The sequence below is a fragment of the Rhipicephalus sanguineus genome, chromosome 2 (assembly GCF_013339695.2).
Source record: "Rhipicephalus sanguineus isolate Rsan-2018 chromosome 2, BIME_Rsan_1.4, whole genome shotgun sequence".
Classification (NCBI taxonomy): Eukaryota; Metazoa; Arthropoda; class Arachnida; order Ixodida; family Ixodidae; genus Rhipicephalus; species Rhipicephalus sanguineus.
In genome coordinates, this window is record NC_051177.1 from 62,204,125 (window position 1) to 62,231,397 (window position 27,273).

Below are 27,273 nucleotides of genomic sequence, written 5' to 3' on the forward strand. Positions count from 1 at the left end.
CTTCGTGTATCAGGTTTACGAATGAAGACCAGCAGGCCCTGGCAAATTTTGTTGTAAACCACTCATCTGTAATCACCGGAACATGTATTACTTTTGTCAGGAACAAGTAGTTTGTATGTTATACTTATCCTAGCATTTACGTTAACAACAAAGAAGCACGTGTTCTGAATGAGGACTCTACTTGCAAAGGCTCTTATTTGCGAGGTGAAGTATGCGTACCATGGAGGTGTAAAATATGTTTTTTTTTTTTTTTTTTTTGCTGACTCACCTGCAGCGCTTGCCTCTGCACGCAGACGTTGTTTGTCAGGCAGTTATGTAGGGCTGTATCAGAGCTCACCACAAATAAAGAAACATAAGCAAGCGCTGGTTTTACCTGTGCTGGTAAGAAGCCGCGGAAGCTTCCAATCTAGCAATATGTTTGATGCGCGTTAGAATGTACGCTCTGGCAAAGAGAGAAACATAGACACAGTCACACATTTGTGCTTCGTTCTTACGTTACCTTTTATCCCCCCTGGACCAGCACCCCAGCTGAAGATAAGAAATGGTTATTAAGGCGAAAGCCTTCGATGCCTCATCAAACGCGAAAATTGACCGGCGTCCCCCGTCGGCGGCGTCAACACGAATGATGCAAGAAGTCATCATCGCGTGATGACGTCACCATATGACGTCATAGTGACGTCACAGATCGCAAAAACTTGAGCTCTCTTACTTCAACACCTTATTTTAGAATGTCCCGTATTCGTTGTTCCTTGATATTCCTTGATGAGCAGTGCTCATCAAGGAATATGGACCTATTGGACTTCAGTGTGCGACGCTCGATGATTGCCTGTTTCCGTGAGGGTGCGCTGCTCGGCGTGACCAGACCCATCGAGCCCTGCTAACTTTGATGAATAAAGCCGATTTCGTCCCGCGTTTATAGACATTATTTCGGGTTACTACTTGTTTTTGTCCCTGTCTGTATTACTTGTTTTCTTCCCTTTTTTTCTCGTTATTTCCTGCTAACTTCCTTTCCTCTATATTCCCACTTCCCGAAGGAGTAGGCAGGCGTTCTGCCCCTCTATAGGTGGAAGTTGTCAGCCTGATTCCTCCCTATTTCTTCAGTGCCCTTGTGTGTTTATAATAATAATAATAATAATAATAATAATAATAATAATAATAATAATAATAATAATAATAATAATAATAATATAATAATAATAATAATAACTGATATCGAGGATGAGCGACTCGCTTACGGTGTTCCACACGGGACTTGCCATCTGTCGCCGGCTTAAAATTGGCGCGGATTCAGAAAGCGTGCGCTTTTCTTCGATTGTGGTGTGCCGCGCCTCAAAAGTGTTGCCCAGCGGGCTCAGAGCACGTGTGTGATTGAATGCTCTCTATTTTTGTCACTCTTGTCAACGCACGGAGCCGCTCTAAACGTTAGTTGCACGGCCGCACAGCACCTCCTGTATACACTGCTGGTTCCCTCGACTCCTAAATGGTTTCTTGGTAGGCGACTCACCTTTGGCGATAGACACTGATCACACGCCGTACTAGGTAAATTTCACAGTTGAGGTTGTGATTTATGGTTCCGAAGCCGCAGGAATGCTCCTGCTTTTAGTGGCGTTTTACAGCATATAACAGTCCCGTCCTGAGAAAGCATTTGCACCAACGGCAAGTAATCCAATTGAATCGTGAGAGAGGGTACGTTCGAAACGAGCAACAAATGTTGTGACAGCGGTAGTTGGGCATGTACCCACCGATCACGAACCAGCCTGTTTCTTGTTGGAGACCAGTAACGTATTCATATGTTCTTTTTCGGGAGGGGGGGGGGGGGGTTGAATACTTTATGTACGTTCATGCGTGCGCTTGTATGTGTACGTGCACATGCAAAATTAAAAAATTTCGAGTGGGGGTGTTTCACTCCCCCCCTCTCCCACTTCTGGCTACGCGACTGTTGGAGACATCTATTGTTCCTGCGAATGCACACTACATTCAGCTTCTGCTGTCACCTGCATTTGCTTATACAAGCTAAGAAAAATCACACGTTCTCTTCTGCATTCGCCTAAGACGATTCGAAGGCGAAAGCCATTTTCTTCTTTTTCCTCTTTTACTTCTTAGGGTATTGTATTGATATCATCGCCCCCCAGTCCCCCTCAAACTTCCAGCACCTCGCGTGGTGCTTCGCTGCCTCCACGATCGGCCCACCTTTGACCAAGCGATGGTGTCATGTGGACGTCACGATAATGTCACCTGGTGACGCCATTGATGACGTCATGTGACATTAAGGTCATCTAACTCTTGGTACGCCGACGGACACACATTTAGTCACTCAAGTATCACGTGGCTTTTCATCGACTGTTACTACTTCGTTCCCTCTTTCAAGCAAATTCGACTTGACGCCGAGTTTTTGGACCATTCGTGTTGACGTCGATGCCGACGGTCACCTTTCCCATTTCGTGAGGTATCTAAGGCTATGGCTTTAATGAATATAAGCCATGTCCACAAATCCATGGTGTCCCTGTCCCTTACCTCCGAAAGAGAACTGTACTAGCCTGATTTTCCTTCGAAACGCTAGTATATTCTCTCTGCTATTATAAATAGGCGCATTGCAAGATAAAAGTTTATTTTTTTTTCTAAATAAAGCATTGCCTTTGCCTCAGCACTGATATCAAGGTTAGTGATAACATTTCTCGGGACCTTTAAGTTTCTTATTATAACCAGCGACGCAAACATGTCTCTGTATAAAGAAAGTAATTGAATATATTCGAGGTACTCTATATATGAACGTTCGGTTTTCTTATCTTCCGCGTCGGAAGCGCCATGTAAATACACAAGATGTACATATTGACGTTTTATTTGTGCTTTCTGTTTTACCATGTAGTGTGCATATATCTACCTAGCTTTTTGTGACATATTATTTGGATGTGTGTGTAAATGTGCTAAACATCAATTGTACGTGTTACCTCCGCGTCATTTCATGTGTTTATTTATGTCCATGTTACCGAATTATGTTTTGTCCTTCTCGTGAACGTATTTCTAGCAAGAAAACGTCATGTTAAATTGTTATTGTTGTTAACCGTCTGTGATACAATGAATTTTTCTAAACACGGCGGCGTCAACACGTAATGCAAAAAATCGTCATCACGTCACAGACTGCCTAAAGTTTTGAACTCACATGGTGAAGTCATCACATGACATTTATTACTTCTTCAAAGGTGGGCCGATCCCGGAGGCAGTGCTAAACAAGGTGAAGTGCAGAGAGAGCATACAATACCTCCGATCTTGGAGGCATTGCAAAACCACGTTAGTTGCAGAAGGCTTTCGGATGGGGGCGCGGGAAGTTCAATTTACGTCGACTTCGAAGAAGATGAAGAAAAAATGGCTGTCGCTTTCGAATCGACTGAGGCGTATGCGTAAGGGACCCTGTGAGTTTCTATTACAGATTCGGGAGAGCTTACCGCTCTCCCATAATAGAGTATACACCATCGTAATCGGCCTGACTACACCGACTGCAAGGCATGTTTCTCCAACTAGTAGAATACACAGTGGTCTATAAATCGTCAAACATTTTTCTAAACGCAGGTGTGTACTCGATTCGATTCCACCAACAGCTGGTGCCGAAACCTAGAAGTAATTGTGGTAAATTTACCAGTAATTTTCTCTGCCGCGTTATCTGAGACTCATTACCGTGTCACATTAAGATACCTTCTGATTTTTGCATATTCAAGTCAAACCTCCATACATCCTTGCACTCAATGTAATCATTTCTTAGTTTCCATTTTATTAATAATTGTTTTGTGTGTTTAAAATGTTTTGCAGTGTTAGCTAGTGACTCATTTCTTACAATGTTTTGTGTGTTTGCGTAATCTGCTTTGTATTTACATGCCCTACTCAATTCTAACGCGAGGTCCCCAGCGTGGCCTGTTGACTATGGGACGTCACTCTGTATGTTTCCATGATCCTGTATGTTTCCATGATCCTCTAAGCGTCTTCCAACCACTCATATTTAGATAAGAGAAAGATAGAGAGTTTTAAGCGGACTGCTGAGCAGGAAAACTGCTCTAGGCTGTCGCGTGTCTACGAGCAGTGACATACAAAGAAAAGATGTCAAATGACATAGCGCACGACCTACGAGATGAAAAAAAAAATGATGTTCGTGGCTGCCCGCAAGAAGTACAAATCCAAGGATCTCCGTCTACACATACAAAGTGAGAACAAGACCCACACAGGTCGAAGACACCCATCTCGGAGCCCGCGCTCTTCTGTGACCCGTGTTCCCCAGCGCCCATCGAAGCAACTTCTAAAAAAAGCCGCCGGCCTTTTAAGCCGACGGGAAAACGCCTGCATAATAAAACAGCCGTCGCTGGGCAAAGTATGTACAAGGGCTTCTATACACCGTTGGCCGCTGCTCTGCGCGCCACATGTGCGAGTATAGCGCGGCGTGCGCTGATAGAGCCGTAGCTCAGACGACGAGCATTGCCGCATGCGCCGGCCTGTAAGGCGCCCCAGGATTAGACCGGGCCCATACACACTCACGACACCAATGTGACGACACAGTCACGACACTCGCCGGCGCCGGGTTTATCGAACACCACGCTGCCGTCACCGCTCACATGACATAACTCAGAACAAGCTTCACTTGAAAATTTCCTTGTGTACGAAAAAAAAAATTGTTTGAGTTGACCCCCCCCCCCCCATACCCAGAACCTCCACCAAATGAAAATACTAAGAAATTATGAAGCCATATCATAGAACTAATGTATACAAGTAGTTGTTAGCTATCTGCCGCAGCGCTGCATAAACTACGCGAACAAATCAAAAGCAACTCCACAAAGCATCGTGAAATAACGGATAAAAAGAAAGGTGACTCCTAAAGCGAAGGCACAACGCTCGCCCGCTATGCGCCTGAAAATACGGTAATCCGTGTATGCGCGATAAAAAGAGCGTATGGATCCACCGGGCCGGGGAAAGACGCTTATCTCTCCCTGGATCTCAGCCTGACCTCAGCTGATGGCTGAAACAACACGCCTAGGAAATCACGGCCGCGTATAGAACAATGGCGTAGGCACAATCTGCGCTGAACTCGTATACTATACACAGGGATGCGCTCTGTTTATAATACGAGCGTCGGACGCTATGTCCTCCGGTTCTAGCTACAGCGACATGATTTATACGAAGCACTGTTAACTACAAGAACTTAATTACGTTACGCTATAACCTCTTTGCTGCCTTCTCCCTCGTTAGGGTTAATGGCACACTCACTCTTCTCGTTACCAAGCGCTTAGCTAATGAAGTCTTCGAGAGCATAATTACGGCTCAGTTCATGACAACAGCGTGCATACGGGATGTAATGAAGATCCTTCCGCAGAGAAAGAACAATAGGTTTTACGTACGGTGACGCCCAGCGTCGCGGAAGATGCATGCCTAACAATCGCTGATAGTGAAGCGCGTGCGCGATCGTGAAGTGATGCCTTCGCAGGAGAGAGGCGATCGACTTTGCCTAAGAGCATCGAACAATGATATTCCTTGGAGATATAACGGTGACAATAGAATGAAAAGGCTGAAAAGATCACAGAAACAATTTGAAAACATTACACCTGTAGCGTTAAATTACAATCGCTTCACGCTGGCTCTGTGCGCATACGTGACCTCTTATAGGGGCCATGACATGGTCGCCCAAAGATTTGTGGTTTTCAGCGAAAACTAGAAGTACAGAGTCTATTATGCCTATACAGATTTCAAAAGTGGGCCGTAGAAGAATATTTCAGTGCAAAACAAGCCCTGGAAGTCGCCGGCTGTAAACTCCGCCCACCGCCGGTGACCGCCATTTTGCCATGGCGCGTGTGACGTCATGTGCAGCACGGAACGGAGCCGTCGTCTTTTACCAAAGTTTCAGCCGCTGCAAATCGTTCAATTTCAGTGCTAAGCTGAATAAAGCTAAAATATCTTGATATCACGTGTGCAGCTGACCACGGAACAATATCGTTCGCCGCAATGCAGACGCTTGCACACCTAGGTGCTTTTTACGTCACGGCTCGCGAGTGCACCAGTGTTGCCTGACTCTCGGGCCGCTCGCGTGTTTATAAAAATATTCGATTATAAATTTAGTGCTCGACCAAATGCGCTAAGATTTCGCCAGCTTACTTGTGAATACACAAGGATTAATCCACATAGCACAGATTGTGATCGAAAATTGGTGTCATGGCCCCTTTAAGAAAAGAACATAAGATTATAACATGGAAAGTAAATAGGCATAGCTAATTAACGTGACACCTAAGCCGTGTTTTATGTGCCATACGCCTACAAGTGTATGTACTGTGCATACATTGTCGACGCCATGCAGGGCCTTACGCTATAAAATTTTTCGTAACAGCGAGTTCCAGCCAATATGAGGCCAGCTAAACATGCCATTATGGAAGCCGGCTGACGAATGGTAGAGGTTGCGTGCTAGTGCGGTTGAAAATTCGTCCCCAAGGCCTGTATTCATAAAAACGTCTTACGCTAAAAAATCATCGTGAGAGAGCGCTTAAGCGACTTTTGATGATGGAAACTTATCATTAGCGATGTCCACCGACCAGCAACAAGCAGCACTAACTAAAGAGGGGTTTTTGTGAATTAGGCTCCAGATCTTTGTACCGGACAAAGGCCTAAAAACACAGTGACAATGGCCGCACAAAGCATCTCGCTCGGCAGAGCTGTTTTCTCATTGGGCCGGTCGCTTGGCTAATACGTTCGCTATATAAGGGTATAAGTATATACAGCGTTCGCTATAGGGCTATATGGATAAGCTCTAGGGACGGAAAAAATTTCACGCGTTAGGGCTATTCGTATAGGCATATATTCTAGGCCAACAGTAATGTGGGACATATTATTGGCGAAGGCGGTCCCGGCCATTAGCAAAGAGCGCTTACTAACGAAAAACTTCGCGAATTCGGTCCCACGTTCTTCGGAACATGTAGACTCGTTGAGCGGAAAGCAGGGCAGGGAGAAACGATGTGGGCAGGGCAGACGCCTGCGCGGAACACGTCATCATTAATTCGCATCCAATAACAACGCTACGTGATAAACAGGCTGTCCGAACCGGAATAAGGTGCCCCACACGGGCTGGCCGACGCGTTTACAGGTGGACCTCTATTTGTCAAAGGCACCTTTTTATCCTTTGTGTGTTAGTTTACATAAACATTTCCGGCAATTTTTCTTTCATATAGACGTTCTAAAACGAAATTACGATTCTAGTAGGCTCATATGCAGGCCCCTTCCGAACACTTCGTCGGCGAACCAGCAAACTAGCAAAACAGAAAAAAAAAGGAACAAAATTATGGGTAACCTCACCTTCCATTCGCCTTCAGCCACAGAGGTCAACCCCTCATCGATCCTCACAGCTTACCCACCGCAGTCACTGAAACACAAGCGACCTTGATGGATGACGATTATGACGGTGATGATGACACGCACACAGTTCTACATGACCCACAACTGAGGATGGGCCGCAAAGCGAGCAGTGTTTGGTCCGTAGCGTTGGAGTCACCGCCATCATCCGCATAGTTCACTATAATCATCTGTCAATAGCTAGCGCTCACACGCTAGGACTTCCAAACTCTTCGTTGGCGAACAAGGAAATTAGGGAAAAAGAAACACAAGTGGCCGAATTGTGCGGAGCCCTCACCCCCCTGTCGCCTTCAGCTACGGGGGTCAAACCCTCACGCTTCCTCAGAGCTTACCCACCGAAGCCACAGAAAGCCGCCAGTGAACCTGGGGGATGGCGATGGTGATGGCAGCCTCACAGTTTTGCGTCACCCACTACGGGGGTTGACCGAATAGCGAGTAGTGGGTTACCGGTTGTATTGAAGGTCGCGACCATCATCCCTTAGTAGATGTCACGCACTAGCACCTTCCCAATTTTTCATTGGCGAATACGCAAACTAGCGAAAAAGAAGGAAAAGTGGCAGAATTGTGCGGAGCCCTCGCCTTCAGATACCGGGTTCAAACCCTCATTGTTCCTCAATGCTTGCCCACCGCAGCTATCGAAAGTCGCCAGCAAAACCAAAGCAGGAGGGCGATGACATTAACACACTTTTACAGCCACAACAGAATATGACAGAAAGACTGGTAGTGGGTGGTCCGCTGCTTTGAAGGTCGCCGTCATTATCACGCGTCGGCAATGCTCACATGCCAGCCTTCAAAAAACTTTTGTCGGCGAAAAAGCAAAAATTGGCGAAAAAGAAAAAAAATGCAAAATTGTGGGGAACCCTCACCTTCCAATTGCCTTCAGCCACGGGGGTCAACCCCTCACAGCTCCTCAGAGCTTACCCACCGCAGCTATTGAAAGCCCCCACCGCACCCGACTGCCGGCTCTGAGGTGAGGAGCCAGACACAGCCGGGCCGGGTTCCGTCCCTGGCCTGATGGAACAGGCCAACCCGGGCACTGATCCCACAATTCCACCCGCGATCCTGGCTCAGAATCAACGGATGTCCCACCACCGAATCCAAGTGTCTTAGCCACTCGAACACGATGTTGGTGCTTGCTATAGGATAATTGGACGCTATATACCTTCTGAATCTGGGGGTGTCCGCACTCTGGGCGGCGGTATAAGACTGAGAAGGCGTGTAACATCAACGGGTAGTAATTTAAAACTTCATGATTTACCGCGCTGTCGCGTAGTGAAGTTGTTAGACTCGAGCTCCAAGTCTGACATAGCAGATTGTTGACCCAGTGGTGGAGCTTTGCTCCAGAAGCAGTTAGCGATATCGGGACCCTTGACTGCAATGCAACACCGTACTATCGTTTAGCCCGCGAAGTTCATAGGGCGCCCGTTCAGGGCAGCGCGGTCTTTAGAAACGGTATGGGACAGGGGAGAGGTATGGTACAGGGGATTGCCAGAGCGGCACGGAAGAACCGTGATCCATGAATGAATTCATCACCTACCTGCACATGACTTAAAGGTGTAAAACAGTGCAGGCAACGGAGATCGTATCGCCGTCCTGCTAGAAGCACTTGTTCACTAGTAAAGGGGCGACACGATTAGGGCGAGCAGTCACACGTGTTCGGGGTGTTGTCGCGTCGGCTCCTTCGCCTTTGTGCTGGGGCGGAACGCGTCAGGCTGGGAACCATGCTACGTCCCGTGAAAGACGCGTACACAGGCGAGCCGGCACGAACATCGAATAATCAAACGTCTTGTGGTCGTTGTTGTTGTTGTCCTCTGACCATGGCTCATGCCCAATGCAGGGGTTTGGCCGAGTGGTGGTTCGATTCTTCCATTAAGTTCAATAGGGCAACATTCCTAGATGCTATAGTTAAACAATATATTAATTTGAATCGCCAATTATTAGCAATGAAATATTTAAAGCCTACAGAATTTAGGAAGTTATCATTTTAGTCTCAACAATGAATTCCTCAATGGCGAAGAAAACGTCCCGGTGACTGTATCTTAGAGTAGTGGCCCTAAAAGAAAGAATAACTGGTTCTGTTAATTCCAGGCCCAGCTTTCGAGGAGGTGGTACAAGTATTCTTTATCTCGGAATCGTGAACCGACGACAGAATCGAAAGACGTGACCAATAGTTTCCTCCTCGTCACATGTGCAAGGTACCCACTAAGATGGATTGACCAAGAATTTGGTGTTTCGCACTAACGAAATAGAAGGTTAACACTAAATACAAAAGTCTTGCATTACCCTAAGTCAACACGGCGTTCAGGGTGGTCGCGCTATCGTCTTCATCGTCTCGTCGTCAGCTTCCAGAGTACTAATGCTGCCACTCATCAAAGAAGTTAAAGTTAAAGGGGCCCTGCAACACTTTTTCAAGTAATCGTCGAATGACTGCATTAAGGGAGTTTATTGCCCCACGAATCTACTGCCGCGAAATATTTTAAAGACGATAGTCTTTCTTGAGGAACTTAAACGCAGAAATTTTGGTCTGTCTTTCTGTTTGTCGGCACGTCCCTCGATTCAGCCACTCGGCCAAAGTTGAACCACTTGCCCAAGGGCCAGCCGTCTTGAACTGGTACGGCTGTTCATACTTGTGAACGTTGTCGATCAAAAAGTAAATATCATGCATATCTGAGGTGCAACATCACTAGGTAAGTATTAGGTGGCGTGTTCCTTTAATAGAAAATGCATACATACGTAATTTTAAGGACCCTAGTTTCTTAAGCTGCGCTGAAAATGCATAAGAATGGAAGCTTGAGCGAGTTGGTATGCGTTCATCTTTGTGGAAACAGCCCTCACTAGACGACGACGAAGTAAAAGAAGGCACAGGACAGGCGCTGCCTGTCCTGTGCCTTCTTTTTTAATCCGTCAAGTGCGAGCGCAGTTACATAGACTTGTTGCACGCTTAAAGCGGTTTAACTCTCCTTTTGTACCAGCGAGTGCGCTGAAACCTACCCTGAGGGGGGGGGGGATGACAAAGGGGCAAGAAGCTAGCCCGTTCGTGGCGCGTCGTGACCTTGAGCGCTTTCTCTTCATCTTTTTCTTCGAAAGCGCGGTTTACTTTAAGTGCACGCGGGCATGTCGCGACGTAGTTACCGCGGCGCCTGCGGTAACTACGCTGTTCACGATGCTCAAATTAGCCAATGGCCGTGGACTTTGTGTTTGTGGCGCGGTCATTTGGGTTTATGGCATCATTTGTCGAGAGAAGAGGGAGCGATTTCTAGCTGACTTTGAGAACTAATTGTAAATTTCAGGCCGCGTGCTGCGCTATAATGTTTGGTTCACGTGTTCTCAGAAGCCTCGACTACCTATTGGCAGCGTTTTGTGACTATGCTAAAAAAGTGTTGCAGGGCCCCTTTAAAGGAAGCTGGACTTGATCATAAACTATCCGCCCGACTCTTGGCCGATCCCCCTTAGCGGGTGGGTGCCACTCATCCTAGGAGGAACACTATCCTCACCATCATTATCGTCATCGTCATCACAACTACCATGTGTTATTTCCTATGGGAAACGAAAAGAATTGAGTGCTAAAGTTATCTATGTTTCTTTTTCGATCGCAATCGTTTATTGTTAATTTTTGCTTCTATCAATTATGAGTTATTTTCTAAAAAGCTTACTACTAGACCTTTTTTATTACTTCCTCTGCATTGCACATGATTTATGGCTTGCATACAGAGGCTGCGCAAGTGTCGCTGCGCTGTCTGCGTTCTACTGACCTATCCGGACGACTCTCCTCCCTCTCTATTTCATCTCTTCTCTCTCTCTCTCTCTCTCTCTCTCTCTCTCTCTCTCTCTCTCTCTGCGTGTGTGTGTGTGTGTGTGTGTGTGTGTGTGTGTGTGTGTGTGTGTGTGTGTGTGTGTGTGTGTGTGTGCGTGTGTGTGTGTGTGTGTGTGTTTATTTCATCTCTCCCTCTGTTCAACCGTGTACCAGGTTAACCTCCCTGCCTTTAGTTTTCATATATCTCTTTCTTATGGCTTGCGTTCTTCCCGGCTTCCCAGAGCCCTTTTAGAGATACCTAAAGAAAACTTAAGTCAAGGGAAGTCAAGCGAAGAGCCAAGCCAAGAGAAGAGAGCAGCCGAAGCACACGTACTGCGAGGGTGCGTCTTGAAACGAATGGAGCTGTGAGCTCGCGCGCTTAATAAACGGCCGAAAAACGATCAACAAAAAGTTGCACCAACTCCGTGAAGAAACACGTCAGAACGACGCAACCTTGAAAGAGGCGCGAACCAAAGGGGGAATTGAGATAAGGCGGACGTTGAAAGGAAAGATGTTGGCCTCCAACTCCGACTCCGAGGAGTAAAGAGGTTAGAGCTCGAGTTAAAGCTTTCCCCCTTGCCATTTTTCCCTCTTTCGCCTCCTCGCCCCTTCTCGCAGTAATGTGTACCGCGAACACAAGCAACGTCTCTGATCGATGCGTGAATTACACGGTCTGATTGGCCCACGGGACGGCGTAGGCTGCCGTACACACGGTCGGGATGCTTCCATTCTCAACGTTAAAGAAAGAAAAAAAGCTTTTTAAAAGGGGAACAACAAAAAAGGAAATGAATCTTAAAGAACTTCACAGAACGTCGCTGCCATCTACTACGAAACCTACAACGATGTCGTCCCAATAAACAAAAACAAAAAAGGAAAGAAAGAAAGAAAGAAAGAAAGAAAGAAAGAAAGAAAGAAAGAAAGAAAGAAAGAAAGAAAGAAAGAAAGAAAGAAAGAAAGAAAGAAAAAGACGTCCCACGATTTCTTCGTCTCTTTGTTCACTCACCTTCCTTCTTCGCCTTCCTTCCGAATTCAGGCCCGCAGTGCACAATGCGCTTCTTTTGTGACAAAAAAAGCATACAACAGTGCGGCTGCTGGAGTTCTCTCTGTCCGCATCGCCACGCGGAGTCTCTCCGTGCTGCTGTCGCTGCCAAACAGTCAGCAATGCACTGTGTCCCGCCGGAATCAAAGGGTTGTTGCCCGGGATCGCAGGAAGACGGGTGTTTTTTTTTTTTTTTGCTTTCTTTCTTTTTCTTTTTTGCTGTTGTTGTTGCGTTGTTCTTTGCAAATGTCGGAATGACGTCATTGGCATCATCACTGTTGAACCGCCTCGTTTGCGAAACTCAAAGATTCTACTTGCGCCAGCTCGTCAAATTATCGCCCGATTTTTCAGAATACGTAGGAATGTAGTGCAATGGGCTTCTCTATACTTACTCAAGGCTCCCGGAGCAAATATAATTGTTATCTGCGGCAACGCATGAGGAAAGCGGGGCCCGGTTCAAAAAGAATCTCTCACGCTATATAAAATTATTTGTAATAGAGAACTTCAGCCAATCTTGACGCAAGACATATTACTGGAGAAGGTGGGCGACCTATGGGAAATAGCACTAACATACGTGAGACCTTGTGTGCTCGGCTCCTCAAGCGGAACTTGAAGCAGGAACCCTTTTGTGCATTGACATTTGCGGACTGCCTACGCGAATGTTTATCGAGCCGTCATCACCGCACATCGTCGTCATCATCTGACCATCGTCATCACCCTCTGGTGCAGCTAGTGTCACGTGGCTCGAGCCGCGAGCCACCCAGGAAACGTCATGGATGTCGGCCAGGTCGGACGCCGCGGCCGCTGTTGCGCCCACCCTTCGTCTTTCACTTTGGCACTCCTCCTCCCGTGCACAAACGATGGCACGGCTTGGTGGCTGCCATCACTTTCCGCTACGCGTTCAACGACAGGATTGCCTGCCATCACCTGCTCGTGAACACGTTTATCGAGAGGGTTTCCTCGTGAGCACCGAGACCCTCAGTTTTCAAGTTATCTTTTTTTCTTTTACGTGCAAGAACTGACCTTTGCAGGATGTCAACGTTCATTCTGTTTAAGACCACTTAATGTCGATTTTCGCATACGCCACACAACTCATAAACGAAACGTGCGACAGCCATATGGCCAATTGTACAGCTTATTCAATCAACGCGGTCAGTTGAACGCAACCAGTGATTTTTGGTGGACCCTGGCATAAATTGGTCCACCAAGGAATCCAACCACGTTGGACAGGCAAGAGACACGCCAGCGGGAAACACAATGCATTCGCCCGTACTGCGGGCACTGCATACGAACCAGGTTTCTTGCATTCGCCAAGCCGGGAACGACGCAGGTTACCGGACTGCCACATACACTTGAGAGCATTTCGATCTGGCTCGCATCTTCGGCGAACCCGCTCACCAACTGGACGGCGAGTGTCAAGCGAAGCAGCAAGACAGCCGCGGACCCGCGAATAGTACGTCTCTCGCGGTAGAGGACCGCGAGTTCGCGAAGGGCTTCACGGAAAACCCCTTCGGTTTCGCTGGTGCGGTTTGCGAACGCTCTTGGTTACGGCACCCGCCGTCCGCCCTGTGCAGTTGTAACGTCAGTCACTTTCAGCTACCTCAAGTGACCGCTGATGGTTCTGAACGTTAGTGGTCGAAGCAGTGGAGTTGTGGCACCAGGCGTCAACGTGGGTGCATCCATGACAAAGATTGCCATGCGGCCCGATAGCAATACACTGTCCAATTTGTGCTTACTAACTTCAACAAAGCTGCCACTATTTCTCGTTCATGTCACGAACGATTCCCATGATAGTGGTATCACTTTTTATCCCCATTCACCAAATGTACCAAGTACATTTCATCGTTAATTTAGGTACACAACACTGGTCAGTGTTGTGTACGTAAACGAACGAACGCATCAACAATGAACACACGAGAGACGACACCTCTAAACGTCATTGTTATATATCTTCCGCGTTCTCTTTTTCGTTTTTTGTGTGTGCTTGTGTACGCGCCTACATGGCTAAAAGTATACTAAAAGCTAGAGCATGTGAAGCCAGACTCACGAAATTAAAAATGGATTTTTCATCTTATAATGGACTGCAGAGGCTGGGAGTAACATTAAACCGTTACACCTCAGCAGCCCGCGTGACGTGTTGCAAACCATGCGTGACATCCTGCAATCAAAGTTACTGTGAAACCCTAACGACGAGAGCACGGCCGTTAACCTCGTTCGGGAGAGCCGTAACGTTTCCATTACAAAACCGGCGCAGAGCTTGCGCGTGCGTCGTTAGATCACAGTACAATGACCCAGTGAATTTGTAGCGTTAAATGAACAAACACGTGGGAAAGAAAAATCGTTCGAATTTCGCTATACATTCCCTAGACACGGTCGCACGCGAGCGTACATCTTCGAAGCCGGTCATTACTCGAGCACATTAGGCATTTCCAAATGGTTGCCTCCAGCGCAACAGACGCTCTTGGGTCAATGAAGAATTAGCTCCGAAGTTCCTATCACTGCCTTCCATTCATTTACCTGACGTATGACCCACCTCCTGCTTCCTTGTGTTCTTCATGGGTGTCATCGATTAGGTGGGCTCGAACGGCCCCCAGAGGAACGTTTGGCATGCCCAGGATAGACACGTTGATGAGAAAATCGAAAGAAATAAATATCTAGTGCGAGTCCTTTGCGACACGCAGATGATGATACCCCGTACGAGGAGCTGCTTTCATTTTTACCGTCACTGCAGGGTAGCCACAGCAGTTGGGAATTTAGGCAACAGTGGGTCTTTGGCTCAGGACCAGCAGTGAATACGAGCACGATTCTTTTATCGATGCATAACCAAAGTGTTATTTAGCTTTTTCTACGCGTGAGGTACATTAAGGAGGGTTCACGGACCTAGCTTTCGAAAGTATGCTGAGGCAATGTAGATAAAAGTGCTTTTTTTTTCGGTAAATTATCCGGACGTTATGTAGAAGTATACATTGGTGCGGACCGACGGCCCTGTATGATATATGACGCATTTTTTATTCTCATTTTTGTTGACGATGAACTGGCAATAATTCTTCTGATTATCTACGCAGAAGGACCCTGAAAAGCATGCTCGAACGCTCGTTTGCACATCACTAATAATGCCTTTCTTTTTTTATAATTCATAATATCATGACGGAAACTATGAATAATTAGATCATTTAGACGGAACCGTTTAACTGGCAACTCAACAATATTTCTGAGCTAGCAGCTGTTGTAAGTTACCGCAGGAAGCCCTTATTAAGATAACACACGTGGAAATTCCCCGAGGCAGAGTTCCACAATCCACGAGGATGAAAATAATAGTTTCGTAAACGTACCCGTTTTAGGATACTTCATTCCTTGCAGCAGAGGAACAGCACGTTTCCGCAATAGATTACCTAGAATAATCAATATGCCCACAAAAACTGCACTGTACCTTCCTTTTTTAACACTGCAGGAGATGTGGACATTTCGCATGCCGTCAGAGTTGTTCACACGACACGACGTACGACAAAATATGTGCGTCGCCATCCCTCCACCGCATGGTGTCAAGGTTTGCATTGTAAGAGTCGCAATTTCTCAACACATCTAGCTGTCCTTGAGGTCAAGGTCTCAATGTCGTCGCACGAGCACTATGTTAAGATCATCACAAACAAAAGGACCCTCCTCAGCACGCTCGAGACGAGGGCTTACGCTAACCTTCAGAAAAAAAACACAATAAAGCATGTGCTGTTGTATTTTTAAGCCGAAGAGCAATATAAACATTTAGAATAGCCGTTGCTATAGTACCAACAATTTTAGAAATGATGTTCTCTTTTTTATTTGTTATTGGTTATGTACCTATACACACTGCGTACAAGCTGAATCCTTTACCTGGCAAGCAAACATACTGGAGAGAGAATTAGTAGCATTTCACCCCTTTCTAAATTTTTTACTTGAACGCAAGACAAGGAAAACGCAGAACGTCCAAAACGCCATTTCGATGTCAGCTCAAAAACGGAAACATCAATGGATCTATATCCTGTCAGGTATACAATTGAATTGCGGTTGATTTACGTTACTCAATGGAAACGCAACTTGCTAAGAGCTTTCCAGAACTTGATGTCGCGCAAAATAAAATTGTGGCGACAAATGTGCATATGAAACTTTATTATGTAAACGCATCATCAGGCACGCAGAACGATTGATGATAGCGGTGTTGATTTCTCCGACCACTTGCAAACGCTGTCCGCTGCATCCTTAGCACATATTATCGATTAGGAGATGGTGAAAGTAAAATTAAGCAACATACTGCTGACCGCAATTGAACTGTATACCATATTGTAGCAAAACAGCCATTTGGGCTAGTTGGTAACGGTTGTGCCAGTTGCGAGTGTGCGCTTTGTGTCGTCGGTTCCTCCCTTTTGTCCTTGTTCCCATAGCGCGCCTATTTGCTTTAAGAAATGTATACCATAGGCTACTTATACGTGAACGAAAGTCGGCATAGCGGCTTCGGAATAGGTGTGTAAAAGGTTAATAATAATAACTGTTGTGGTTTTGCGTCCCGAAACCACGTTACGATTATGAGGGGCGCCGTAGCGGAGGGCTCCCGAAATTTTGACCATCTGGTGTCCTTTAACGTGCACCTAAATCTAGGTACACGGGCCTCAAGAACCGAGAATGTGGCCGCCGCCGTCGGGATTCGATCCCTCGACCTTCGGGTCGCCAGTCCAGCACCATAACCACTAGACCGCCGTGGCGGGTTTTGTAAAAAGTTAGAGAGTGAGCATAGTGCACAGGATTTGGGTAGTAATCGGAGCAATCTATTTACAGTAACACATGAAATATAGCGGACATCTTACGATGTATCTACTCTTATCGTAGAAAGTCAGTTACTTTGGAGGGTCAGTCACTAGGTTCCGAACACTAGCGCCCACAGTGGTCAGCTATCGAAGACCAAGTGCCAAAAGAATTCCTACAATAAACGTCATTTCATTCCCACGTAGGGGTGTCTTTTGTACATTGATCAGTAATCATTCGTGATAGAATTGAAACTGTGGGCTGCAGTTTATAAAGAATATACTTTATTTTCCTTTTTGTTTATCACCGGAATTCTCGGGTGGAAAAACAGAACAGAAAAAATAAAAGAAAGAATTCCGTCTCCTGTTTTATGTTTTGGATTTTCGTACGGCTTTAACGAGACGTGAATTTCTCACACGGCAGATGTTCTGTCAGCATAGAGGTGCTAAATCGAGTGCGCTCTTCAGCGCTGGGTTGACGTGACCGCGTTCCAGTCTTCTCCGAAATTCCTCTATAGCTCCAGCCGTGTACTACATCATGCACAGCCCATAAAAAACGAAGAAGGGCAAGCTAAAATAACCATTTCCTCTTTTCCCCTAAAGTAACGGATTATTTTTGTGGAAGAAATGAATTTATATCGTTCACAAAAATAAAACAATAATAAGCGGAATGAAATCGTAACAAGAATAATAAGCAGGCAATGTACGAGTCAGCGCTCGCCGAAGTCATTCTAAAATTTTTAAACGGCGCCAGTGAATCGCACACGACAAAAGACGCTTCAAAACGCAGTCGTGGCATTTGTCGCTGGTTTACAACAGCGCGCTTTCCTTTTCTCAACGTTATTATTCTTTTATTATTATTTATTATTTTTCTAAAGGGAAGGGAAGAGCAGCGAGCTATTTAAGCAAATCTGAAATGATTCCGCCACGTTAGTTTGTGTTTCGCGTAGCACTGCCGTTTTGTTTCAGATAAAGTGTAGAGAATGGTCCCCCTCTTCTTTTGTTTTCTACATATTTGACGCTTCGCTGTGCTTTTTCTCTCACGTTCCTTCGGCAAAGCGTTTATATACCTGGCGAACACGTTTCCCTGAAAAGTAGTAGTGCAGGTAAATGCATCATGTAAACATTATGCTTTGGGCTTTTCGACTCGACTCTGCACGCGAGCGAAGTGAAGCGGTCGACACACATCGCCGTCCCCCATGAAACCGCAAAGTGGTATGAAGAAGGTATGTGTTCACTATAACATGAATTTGTGCTCGTCTGCAGCGGTAGAGACTTCTTTCTTTCGCGAGTCTTGTGTTGAAGCCGTTAACCGAGAGCATCGGTTTCTCAGTTCACTCGTGTTCGTTACTGATTCGAGTGATTTGCTTGAAATATCACCATTTCTGTTACAGCTCATTTTGCTGTCACCAAATATTTAGATTTCGGTGTCCAATGCTTGTTACCCTTGCTCTGATATAGTGTACTTGTTATTGCAATCGATTCCTGTAAATATGTCATTATTACCAATAATCTACTTTGTACCCCCCCCCCCCCTCTGTAATGTCTTAATGGGGCTGAGGGTACTGCGATAAATGAATAAATTGCAAATTTCAATGCGCTGCAGCCTTACTTACAGCATTATGCTGCACTTAAATATCTTTGCGGAGTATGTGCATTCCCGAAATAATAAAGAAGTATTCCAGTAATTGTATTTCTGTATCTGTATACCGGAATACTTTTTTCGTCTTTTTGCAAAAGTATCTCCGAAATATCCTGTTACGTGAAAGGCAAATGTATCTCAGTATCTGTATTTTAGGCTTCCAAGCCATTTATTTCAATATCTGTATTCCGGAATACTTTTCCGAGTGTCTCTACCCAGCCCTGAGTGCTATTGTACCGTCGCTGTGCCTCAGTAGCCTCCTGTATCCTGTGTTGCAATGAACATTTTCTGAACACATTGCACCCGAACTTCGTTTACAAGTTCAACGCCCTCTAAAATCGAATAGCTTTAATTCTTTCGATGCCCATGACTGTCTTCTTTCCGTATTTTTAACACGAAAGTGTTTAATGCCGGGTTCCACAAAGGCTTCCTTGACATCATTTTCGTCACGGATGTGGCATCGTTAAAATGCGCATGAACAGACGATAAAGAAAAACCAGAAGTTTCGTTCATTTGGATGACCTGTGAATCGAACCCATGACCTCTATCCACGACGTTAGGCGCCGAGCGCCCTACACACTGCGATAGCGACGATCATGGATGAGGCTTCACAAACACGCCTTATATCTCTCTGGAATAACATATATCTCAAGCTAGTTGGTTGATCATATCAAGACAAAAACAGCGCGCACTTGACGAGGACGGACAGAAGGAACACAGGGAACAGGCGCTGTAAGTCTTGGTTGTTCGGGAGGAAAAGGAAAAAGGCACCTAATTTCTGTCTGGCTTTAGGCGACACGGCGCAGTGCCTTATAGGGGTGGGGTAAGGGGGGATAAAAGAAAAGTAGAAAGAATTAGGGAAGGTTGTGATCGGAAGTCGACAGGGGCGACGAAGAGAGAAGAGGACAGGAAAGATTGGGGAGCCGGTCACGGGAGTTCACGGACGGGACCACGATTCAGCCAAGGGCACGATGCACGCCGGTGACGAGGCGGCGAAGGCCCCGCCGATGAGAGGCGCACGGCATGGCGGTCGAGGCAGCCGTCACAGAGCGACGGCGGCGAGAGGCACGAGCGCGTCCTGAACGGGCGAGCGGGGCATCGCGGGCGACACGTCCGTCTCGCGTGAAATCCTCCGAGCAACTCCCGCTCTAAGTCCTCGTCAAGTGCGCGGTACTTTTGTCTTGTTATATCTCTCCCACCTTCTCCATTTCACGGTGACCTTGGTTGGCGGTGCGCAGTGTCGCCGTCTGGGATCGGTGAAGTACTGCACTGTGACACTAACGAGCGCCGACAGGGAGCGCTTCGATCGTTTCAGCTTTCGGTACAGCGAGAGAGACACGCCAGCCAGCGGTGGAACGCCTTCCAGCGTTCACGGCTCAAGCTACGAACACTGCCTCACGCGTTCCTGAAGCGCAGTGTAGAAGTGTGTGAATGAGCACAGGCGCAGGCTACCCTATTACTGACGCGCGCACACCTTGCCGTTTCCCTCCTCAAATGACGGCGCTTTGAAGCAGTGCATATCGAGTACCAGTGTTTATTATGTGCTTGTTGATACCATCTTTGCGCGGTATTCACCGTATGATGTGTCCTGGTATACGTTAACAATTTCGTCTACGACAAGAGTTAAATCATGATCATGGGCGTTAGTCGTCACTGGGCGTCAACGTGGGCGCATCCAAGTCAGATGGTGCAAGCTTTCCTACATCAATGCACAATAAGCAATCAACTACACCCCTGTGAAGACACGGTTCACTATCGTGTTATACCAATCCCTATGACGAAGGGATCAACCATGTTTTTTTTTTTCTTAATAAGTATGTTCATGTGCTACACAGGCGTGAGTGGCCTCGAGCATTTTTTTTTTTTCGGGAAGCATCCCATGCGGTCCCCTAAAAATTGAAACATAATCGTGGAACAAAAACTCTGTATTTCAGAATTGGCGTCCAGATTTCAGTCATCCCAGAGATCGGTATCGATACGTTTCTCGAATCCTGACGTCAAATATCCTTCAGAAATCCTCCAGATACGAGATATGGGAAAGACCATCTCTCAATTGGCACCGTTAGCTGACATTTTGTTCAAACACCCCACCGCCCACCCCGCTCCCATCTTCTTCTCTGTCTCGGCCCCTGCGGGAGACTAAATTTCGTGACTGCGGCCCGCCAGCTGAGGTGAGTTTAAGACCTCTGCTTTAGTGGCTTCCTAACGATCTATAAATGTTAACAAGTTTAATCTGCGAAGCAGACCGCGTTCCCTGCCAAGACACTGAATTAAAAGTGTGCAGCGAGAGATGACTCGGGCGTTCGACGAGAGTAGGTGCGGAGCATACAGAAAAGGGAGCGGCCGCAGCGAGAAAGAACCAGCCCCACAACACGTTCGAGCCATCAGCGCCCTGCGTGGCATTTCGCGAGCAGCGCGAATAATTCCACGGCCACCGCGACAGCGTGGTGCCGGCCGGACTTGAAGCGGCAAGGGGGCCTACTACGCGCTGACCGGGTCGTGGCGGCGCGCCGCTTCGCCTACTTCGAACCGGACGCAAAACAAACAGCTGCGCCCGCCGGCTATGTCCTCGCAGCGTCGTGTTTGATTCGCCGGCCGGGCCCGCAAACCTCTAAGTTCCAGTGCTGCAGCCTTGTCGGCCTCGTCAGCGTGGCCTGGACAGTTTTTCGGGAAAATTAAGGAAGAAAAATTCAAGCAGAAACAACTCGGGTCGTTGCTCTTGTATGTGCGAAGGCGTCATTGGATTGAGATGGTATGGAGACAATGCGGCTGTTATGACAGCGAATGACCACGATTAGTGCGTTTAGACAAAAGAAGAGGTAAAAAGACAGGACGTTCCTCTTCTTTTCTTTGTGTTAGCGCATACGAGATATAATGGTGAATATCCGGCGATGTGGTAACGTGATGAATTATACTCGAACGTCGCATATGGTAAAGGAAAATTCCAGTCGTGGTGGTCGGACCCAACGTACTACGAGAACATGCCCGGTGATGGTCAGGTTGAAGTGCTCAATTATGCCGTTGGTGTCGGGGTGATATAAAGGGATGAACTTGTGCTTCGTAGAGCAAAAAGCGCACGACGTCTTCGATGACCTTATGCCGTGACAAGTGGCTAACCAATGTTAGCTAGCACTTGCTAGCTGTTGGCTAATATCGGATACAGTAATGACCAGTGTCACCTTATGCTGTATATCCGTTGTTATAGTAGCAACGTCGTTTTTATTCCGCCTCATTTCAACGATTCAGCGTCTGGAAAGAGCATTTCTATAGTTCCCATCACTTGCCAAAGAAACGGACTCTTCGTGGCCACTCCAACAAACCTTGCGCGAGTTCTGTACAGCGGTATAGTGAGTAACCTGCAAGAACGTAATACTTGCGGCAGGTGAAGGCGACGTCCGGTAATCAGCACTGTTCATTCATTTTCGCGTCAGCATCCTTACTGCACGGTCTTACTCTAACAATTAACATTGTATTTTCCGCTAAGCACTCGGTCAGTGAAGTCAATCGGCTTCGGCGCACCAACGGCAGCTGACGGCCTTTGAGGCCGCGCGACGACATCTGGTGGCGCGCGAATCAATCAATAATAACGAAGATTGCGGCCCAACGATCACTGCCCGTGCAGTCAGGTGTTCTCCCGCAACGAATGAAACATCCGGGCGCCTCCTGGCGCGGTGCTGGTGCGCTGGTTACTACGAAGCCGATTGCAAAAAAAAAAAAAAAAAAAAAGATGTGAGGGAGTGGGTGAGAATGCGTTTACTACGCGCACTACGTGAAACGGCGAGCGACGTGCCGGTGAGGTTCCATTCATCCCGTCGCCGAATCGATAAAGGAAGACGGGGAGGAAAAAAGGTGAGTGACTCCCTTCCCCGTCGCCAGAGTTCCCTCGATAACGGGATGGCGGGAAAGAGCGGTATGTGGTAGCCACGGAGAACGGAGGGAGTTGGGACGCACGGATTTGGCTCGAGCGAGCTTTCTAGGTTGCGGATGCGATGGAAGATGAATACTTTTGCCGTTTCTGTGCACTACTGACAAGGAAGAGTCCATGAACACTGTGCTAATGGTAAATTAAGCATACTCGTTGCCTAAACGTGGCCTAAAGTTCCCTCATATCGCTTCTGTTTGAAATGTTTTGCTACAAACGATCGCTTTGGTGAAGGCAGTACCGTGTTTAACGAAACGTTGGACGTGGGGCGTTTCGGCAGGAATTTCATAATATATTTTTTTTTACCTCTTTAGGAATGCTCGCTGCCCGCAGATAACTATAGCACGTAATTTGAGTGGGTCTTTGAATTCGGTTTAGGAAGAAATATAGCCTGCCTGACAGTACAACAAGTGGATAATTATTTGCGTTGTATTTACCATTAATTGATGTCCGTCGTGGTAGCTTTGCGCGTAGGGTGTCGCACTGCTAAGCTCGAGGGCGCAGGTTCGACTCCCGCGCAATGCGGACGCATTTCGATGGGGGCGGAATGCAAAGAACACCCGCGTACTTTAGATTTAGGTGCACGTTAAAGAACCCCAGGTGGTCGAAATTTCCGGAGCCCCCCACTACGGCGTCTCTCATAATCATATTGTGGACGTAATCATAATCATATTTTCGGACGTAAAACCCCAACAATTCACAATATTACAATTAGTTGCTCTAATACACACTACCTCTTAAGCTAACACTTCCACTTGCTTTCAATCTGGTCTCCAGGACCTTGGCATCAAGTTACGTAAATTTCAAACATCCCACGATTTTTTTTTTAATTTTACATGCGTATATATACATGCACGCACGGACATACACGAAGCGTGGCTGAAGCCAGCCCCCTCCCCCCTGCAAAAAATTTCTGGCTACGCCCTTGATACATTAGTATGACACAACAGAACGCAAAGAATCTTGGGCTGTTATTCTGCTGCCTCGTTGTTTTTTTCTCATTGCTTTATTGAAAGTTCCATTCATAGGATACATATAGATACATAGCTGCTACGCCTCAGTGATAAAAAGAAGAGGAGAGCCGAAAAGTTCGGATGAGTGATGATCAGCACAGATAATTAGATGTGTACTAGATGCGTACAATCGCGCAGCGAGATGCGAGAACTAAAAAAAGTTGCGCAACAATCTTCACGCGGGCGGGGACACAGCAGCCAAAGATCGAAGCGTGTGTTCTGAGGAAACGGCGTCCTTCACTTCGATGCTCGCGCTCTCTTTGTCTGACCCGTCCGGCGAAGTAAGAAAAGAAGAAATAGAGCACGAGAGAGAACAAAGAAAGGGAAGGAAAGAAGAAGAGGAAGAACCGCAAACTAATGACGCGAATCGGCGGTTCGCTCACACAAAGCACATTAAGGAACAGAGAGAGAGATGAAGGCGGTGTATGGGGAAAGGAGGAAGTGTAGGGAGATGAGTGTGTATCCGAGAGCGCGCCAGGATCAATGGGCCTGGAAACAACAGGCGAACGCATTACTGTGGAGTAAGAGACAACCGGTTCACGCGTTTGCAGTGATAACGTGAATCCGATTGCCTGGCAGTTAGCGTTACGCCGGCTCGTATGAATCAGGCTAACTGCACAATAGACCGATCTCACCGCGAGTTGCACTACGCCACCGCTGCCGCCGTGCATGCCGGTACTTGTAGTACTCTGTCCGTTCAGCTGCCTACAGCTGGTGCATTGGCGAGCTGCATTAACGAGCTTTAGCGTCCTTATTTGGATGAATTGCGATGGTTGGGTTGACGTGCTGTGTGCTAGGATGCCACAACAGATGCCTGAAGCAAAATGACTCGGATTTTACGTGTTCTCAAAGGATTTCAAGCTCTGACAGGAATGTGCGCGACAGTCAACGAAGTCGGACAGAGAGGCAACTACCGCGCACTTTCTTGTTCAACGTGTTTGTGAACTCCCTGTGCATGATGCATCGTGATTTAGCAGTGCCCTATTGCGTCATAACAACCTTGCTGCGCGAACGATGGACCGATCAGCGACAGCAAAAAGTTCATATAACGCGAGCTCGATCCCTTTGCCGGGGCGATCGCCGCTAGCGGCGACAGATTGGATACAACGTCCTTCCCGGGCTCAACAGAGATCGCTTTAAGATATAGGGAGACCTAAATCGACCTCTCACCAAATGCGATGACGACTGTCAAGCGTCTAGCATGAATGAGACCTGTAATACAAGCCAAGATTATAACTGCATGCTGTGTACAGCTCGTGCCGTGGAGCGCACGGCGAAAACTCGGCCGTGCCGGCATCGCAGCCAACTCCGCCGCCGGGATTTCCCTATTCCTTTCAATATGCGATATTATTGTGAACTCATCGTAAATCGGGCAACAGCGGTAGCAAAGCTGAACTTCTTTATGAGCGTAGGCTATTAACCGTACACTGCTGTTTCGAAGCGGTAGGCCTAGCGACGATACCAGCGCCGAGCCACCGGCTGAGGCCGGCGCCGCCAGCCGGAGCGAGCTACTGCTTATCCGTCGCATTGCGTGTGTCGCCAAAATCTCTTACTGACTCATCCATCCCTTCTACAGCAGGAAATATTATGCCATTCACGAGATTTTTGTGATGTTAACCTTTGGCAAGCGGCATGAGCGGCCAGTCACCGTTCAGCGGACGGGCCTCTAACCTGCTTCACGACGACTGTTTTATCTTCATTCACGTTTAACGTATTACTGTGATCGAAGTCCTGCGTTGACAAAACAGTCTACATGGAAAGTGTCACCTCGACAAAAAGAAGAAAAGCGGAATAAGCTTCTTTTTTTTCTCCTGTTGTCGTATAGCGGAGAGCTCTACGCAGTTTGGGCAAGTTATTTTCCGGATACTGTAGCTTGTGTCGCTTGCATGCTTGCGTTCACTGGAGAAGGTATTTGCTCTCATGACGACGGGAACGTGATTTCTTTTTTTTATTACTAATAGTTAATCAGCAAAACGACGCAAGCGCATCAACCCGAAGAGACGACCTCGCCACATGTAAGCACTATCAACTGTTCTTTTTTTTCCTTTAGCGCTAGGATGCAGTTAACCTGAAATAAAATAACATACATTGGAGGTGCGGACACAGTTTTCCACCGCATTCAATCGTCTTGCGTGTCGAGGATTGGTGCAAAACGCCAATATACCTGAAACACGCAGCAAGCAGCCGCACCAGCAGCGCTCCGAGAACTACAACTAAGATGGCGGCAGTGCCACCGTCGGAAACTCGCGCATGCGCAGATGGTCTGGTGGGATCGGTCTATTGTAACAGGCGCTCGCGGCTTATGGAGATCAAGCCGGATTGACTGAGCAGTTAAAGTACGAAATGAAAAAACGATAGAATACAGGAAATCTCTCACGCGTTGTGTGCTTCAATACGCGTGTTGTTTGTTCCTAAATGCGGGGACATAGAAATGAAACGTAAAGAGGTCACACTTATTTTCCATATGCCAGCATATGACAAGTGAATGAAGGTGCGTGCGAGTGTTTTACGAGATATATTCAACTATAGTGATATTATTAAGAAAGCAGGCTGTCTGGGTCTGTTGGCGACGTATCCTTCACTAGCATTCTTCGAGTGCCCAAAAACGTGGACGAGTAATTACAAAACAAAAACGAAAAGATTTAGATGCGCGCCTGTACTTTGTGCGGCCGTGTGTCCATGTGGGCGTTTGGAAGATATCCACTGTAGCGAGCTTTGCGCAATGAACAAGTGTGTAGCGACGTTTGTGAGTGGTGATCTATGCACCACTTACAACAAGGTAAAGTAGTAAACTTACAAAAAAATTCGATGTACCAGGTGTTTTCAAGCGTAAATACGAAAAAAGATCTCGCGAAAACGGGATAATAAGTAAACGAAGGCAAATAAAGAAAGAAAAGGAAAAGTAATGCTTGCGCCCGAAAGTCTAAGGTCTCTAAAACGTAACATAACCACAGAACGAGCTCAAAATCTCGTCGACTTAAACGTGGACAGCAAAAGCCCTCGCGCGACATAACTCCGTTTCTGAGTTCACTAAAAAAGAAAGGTATGAAGCTCGACCGAATCATCATTCGTCTATAACGACGCAAAATTTGCATATAGAATTCCACTCAGTAAACGGGGACCGCATTCAGGAAGATCTTCCTCCGTAACTGTTCGTTGCCATTGATCAGGCTTCGTTAACGATACGCACAGCGTCACGAATTGTTGAAAATTTATGGTACGCGCAATTTATGGCTTAAGATATCCTCGTGAATACCGGTGTTGATGTCGTCCTCGATAAACAAATAAATAAATAAATAAATAAATAAATAAATAAATAAATAAAGCTTTAAACCATGCTAATGCAACTGCAAGAGCCAACGTTTGAAATCGTTCTAATAGAGCAGTAAGATCTTGGCAAGTACGCAGCTTTCGACAACTATCGCAGGACGAAAAAAGAAGGAATAATAATAAAGAAATGTCACATGATACTGCTGGCAGTCAGAAAGATAAAATCGCATATTTTCATTCAGCATAAAATGAACACGCCGACAGTCACGATAAAAGCCGTAAAGGCGCTATCGAAGTCAGCTGCGAAAATTTTATAACGCTGCCTCGAGACAAAGCAAAAAAATATAAGTTGAAAATTACGTTGAATGTTAGCTACTACCGAAGAATACAAAGCAGTATTTAAAAAATTCCGATCTTTCTTTTTCTGCAGACGTCAGAAAAAAATACG

General features: G+C 46.7%; 1 protein-coding gene across 1 annotated transcript in view; it reads right to left on the reverse strand.

Moving 5' to 3' along the window:
- The window catches only part of LOC119383093 (leucine-rich repeat-containing G-protein coupled receptor 5), a 129,733-nt gene that overhangs the window by 99,064 nt on the left and 3,396 nt on the right, over positions 1-27,273 (reverse strand). The gene's annotated exons all lie outside the window — the stretch shown is intronic.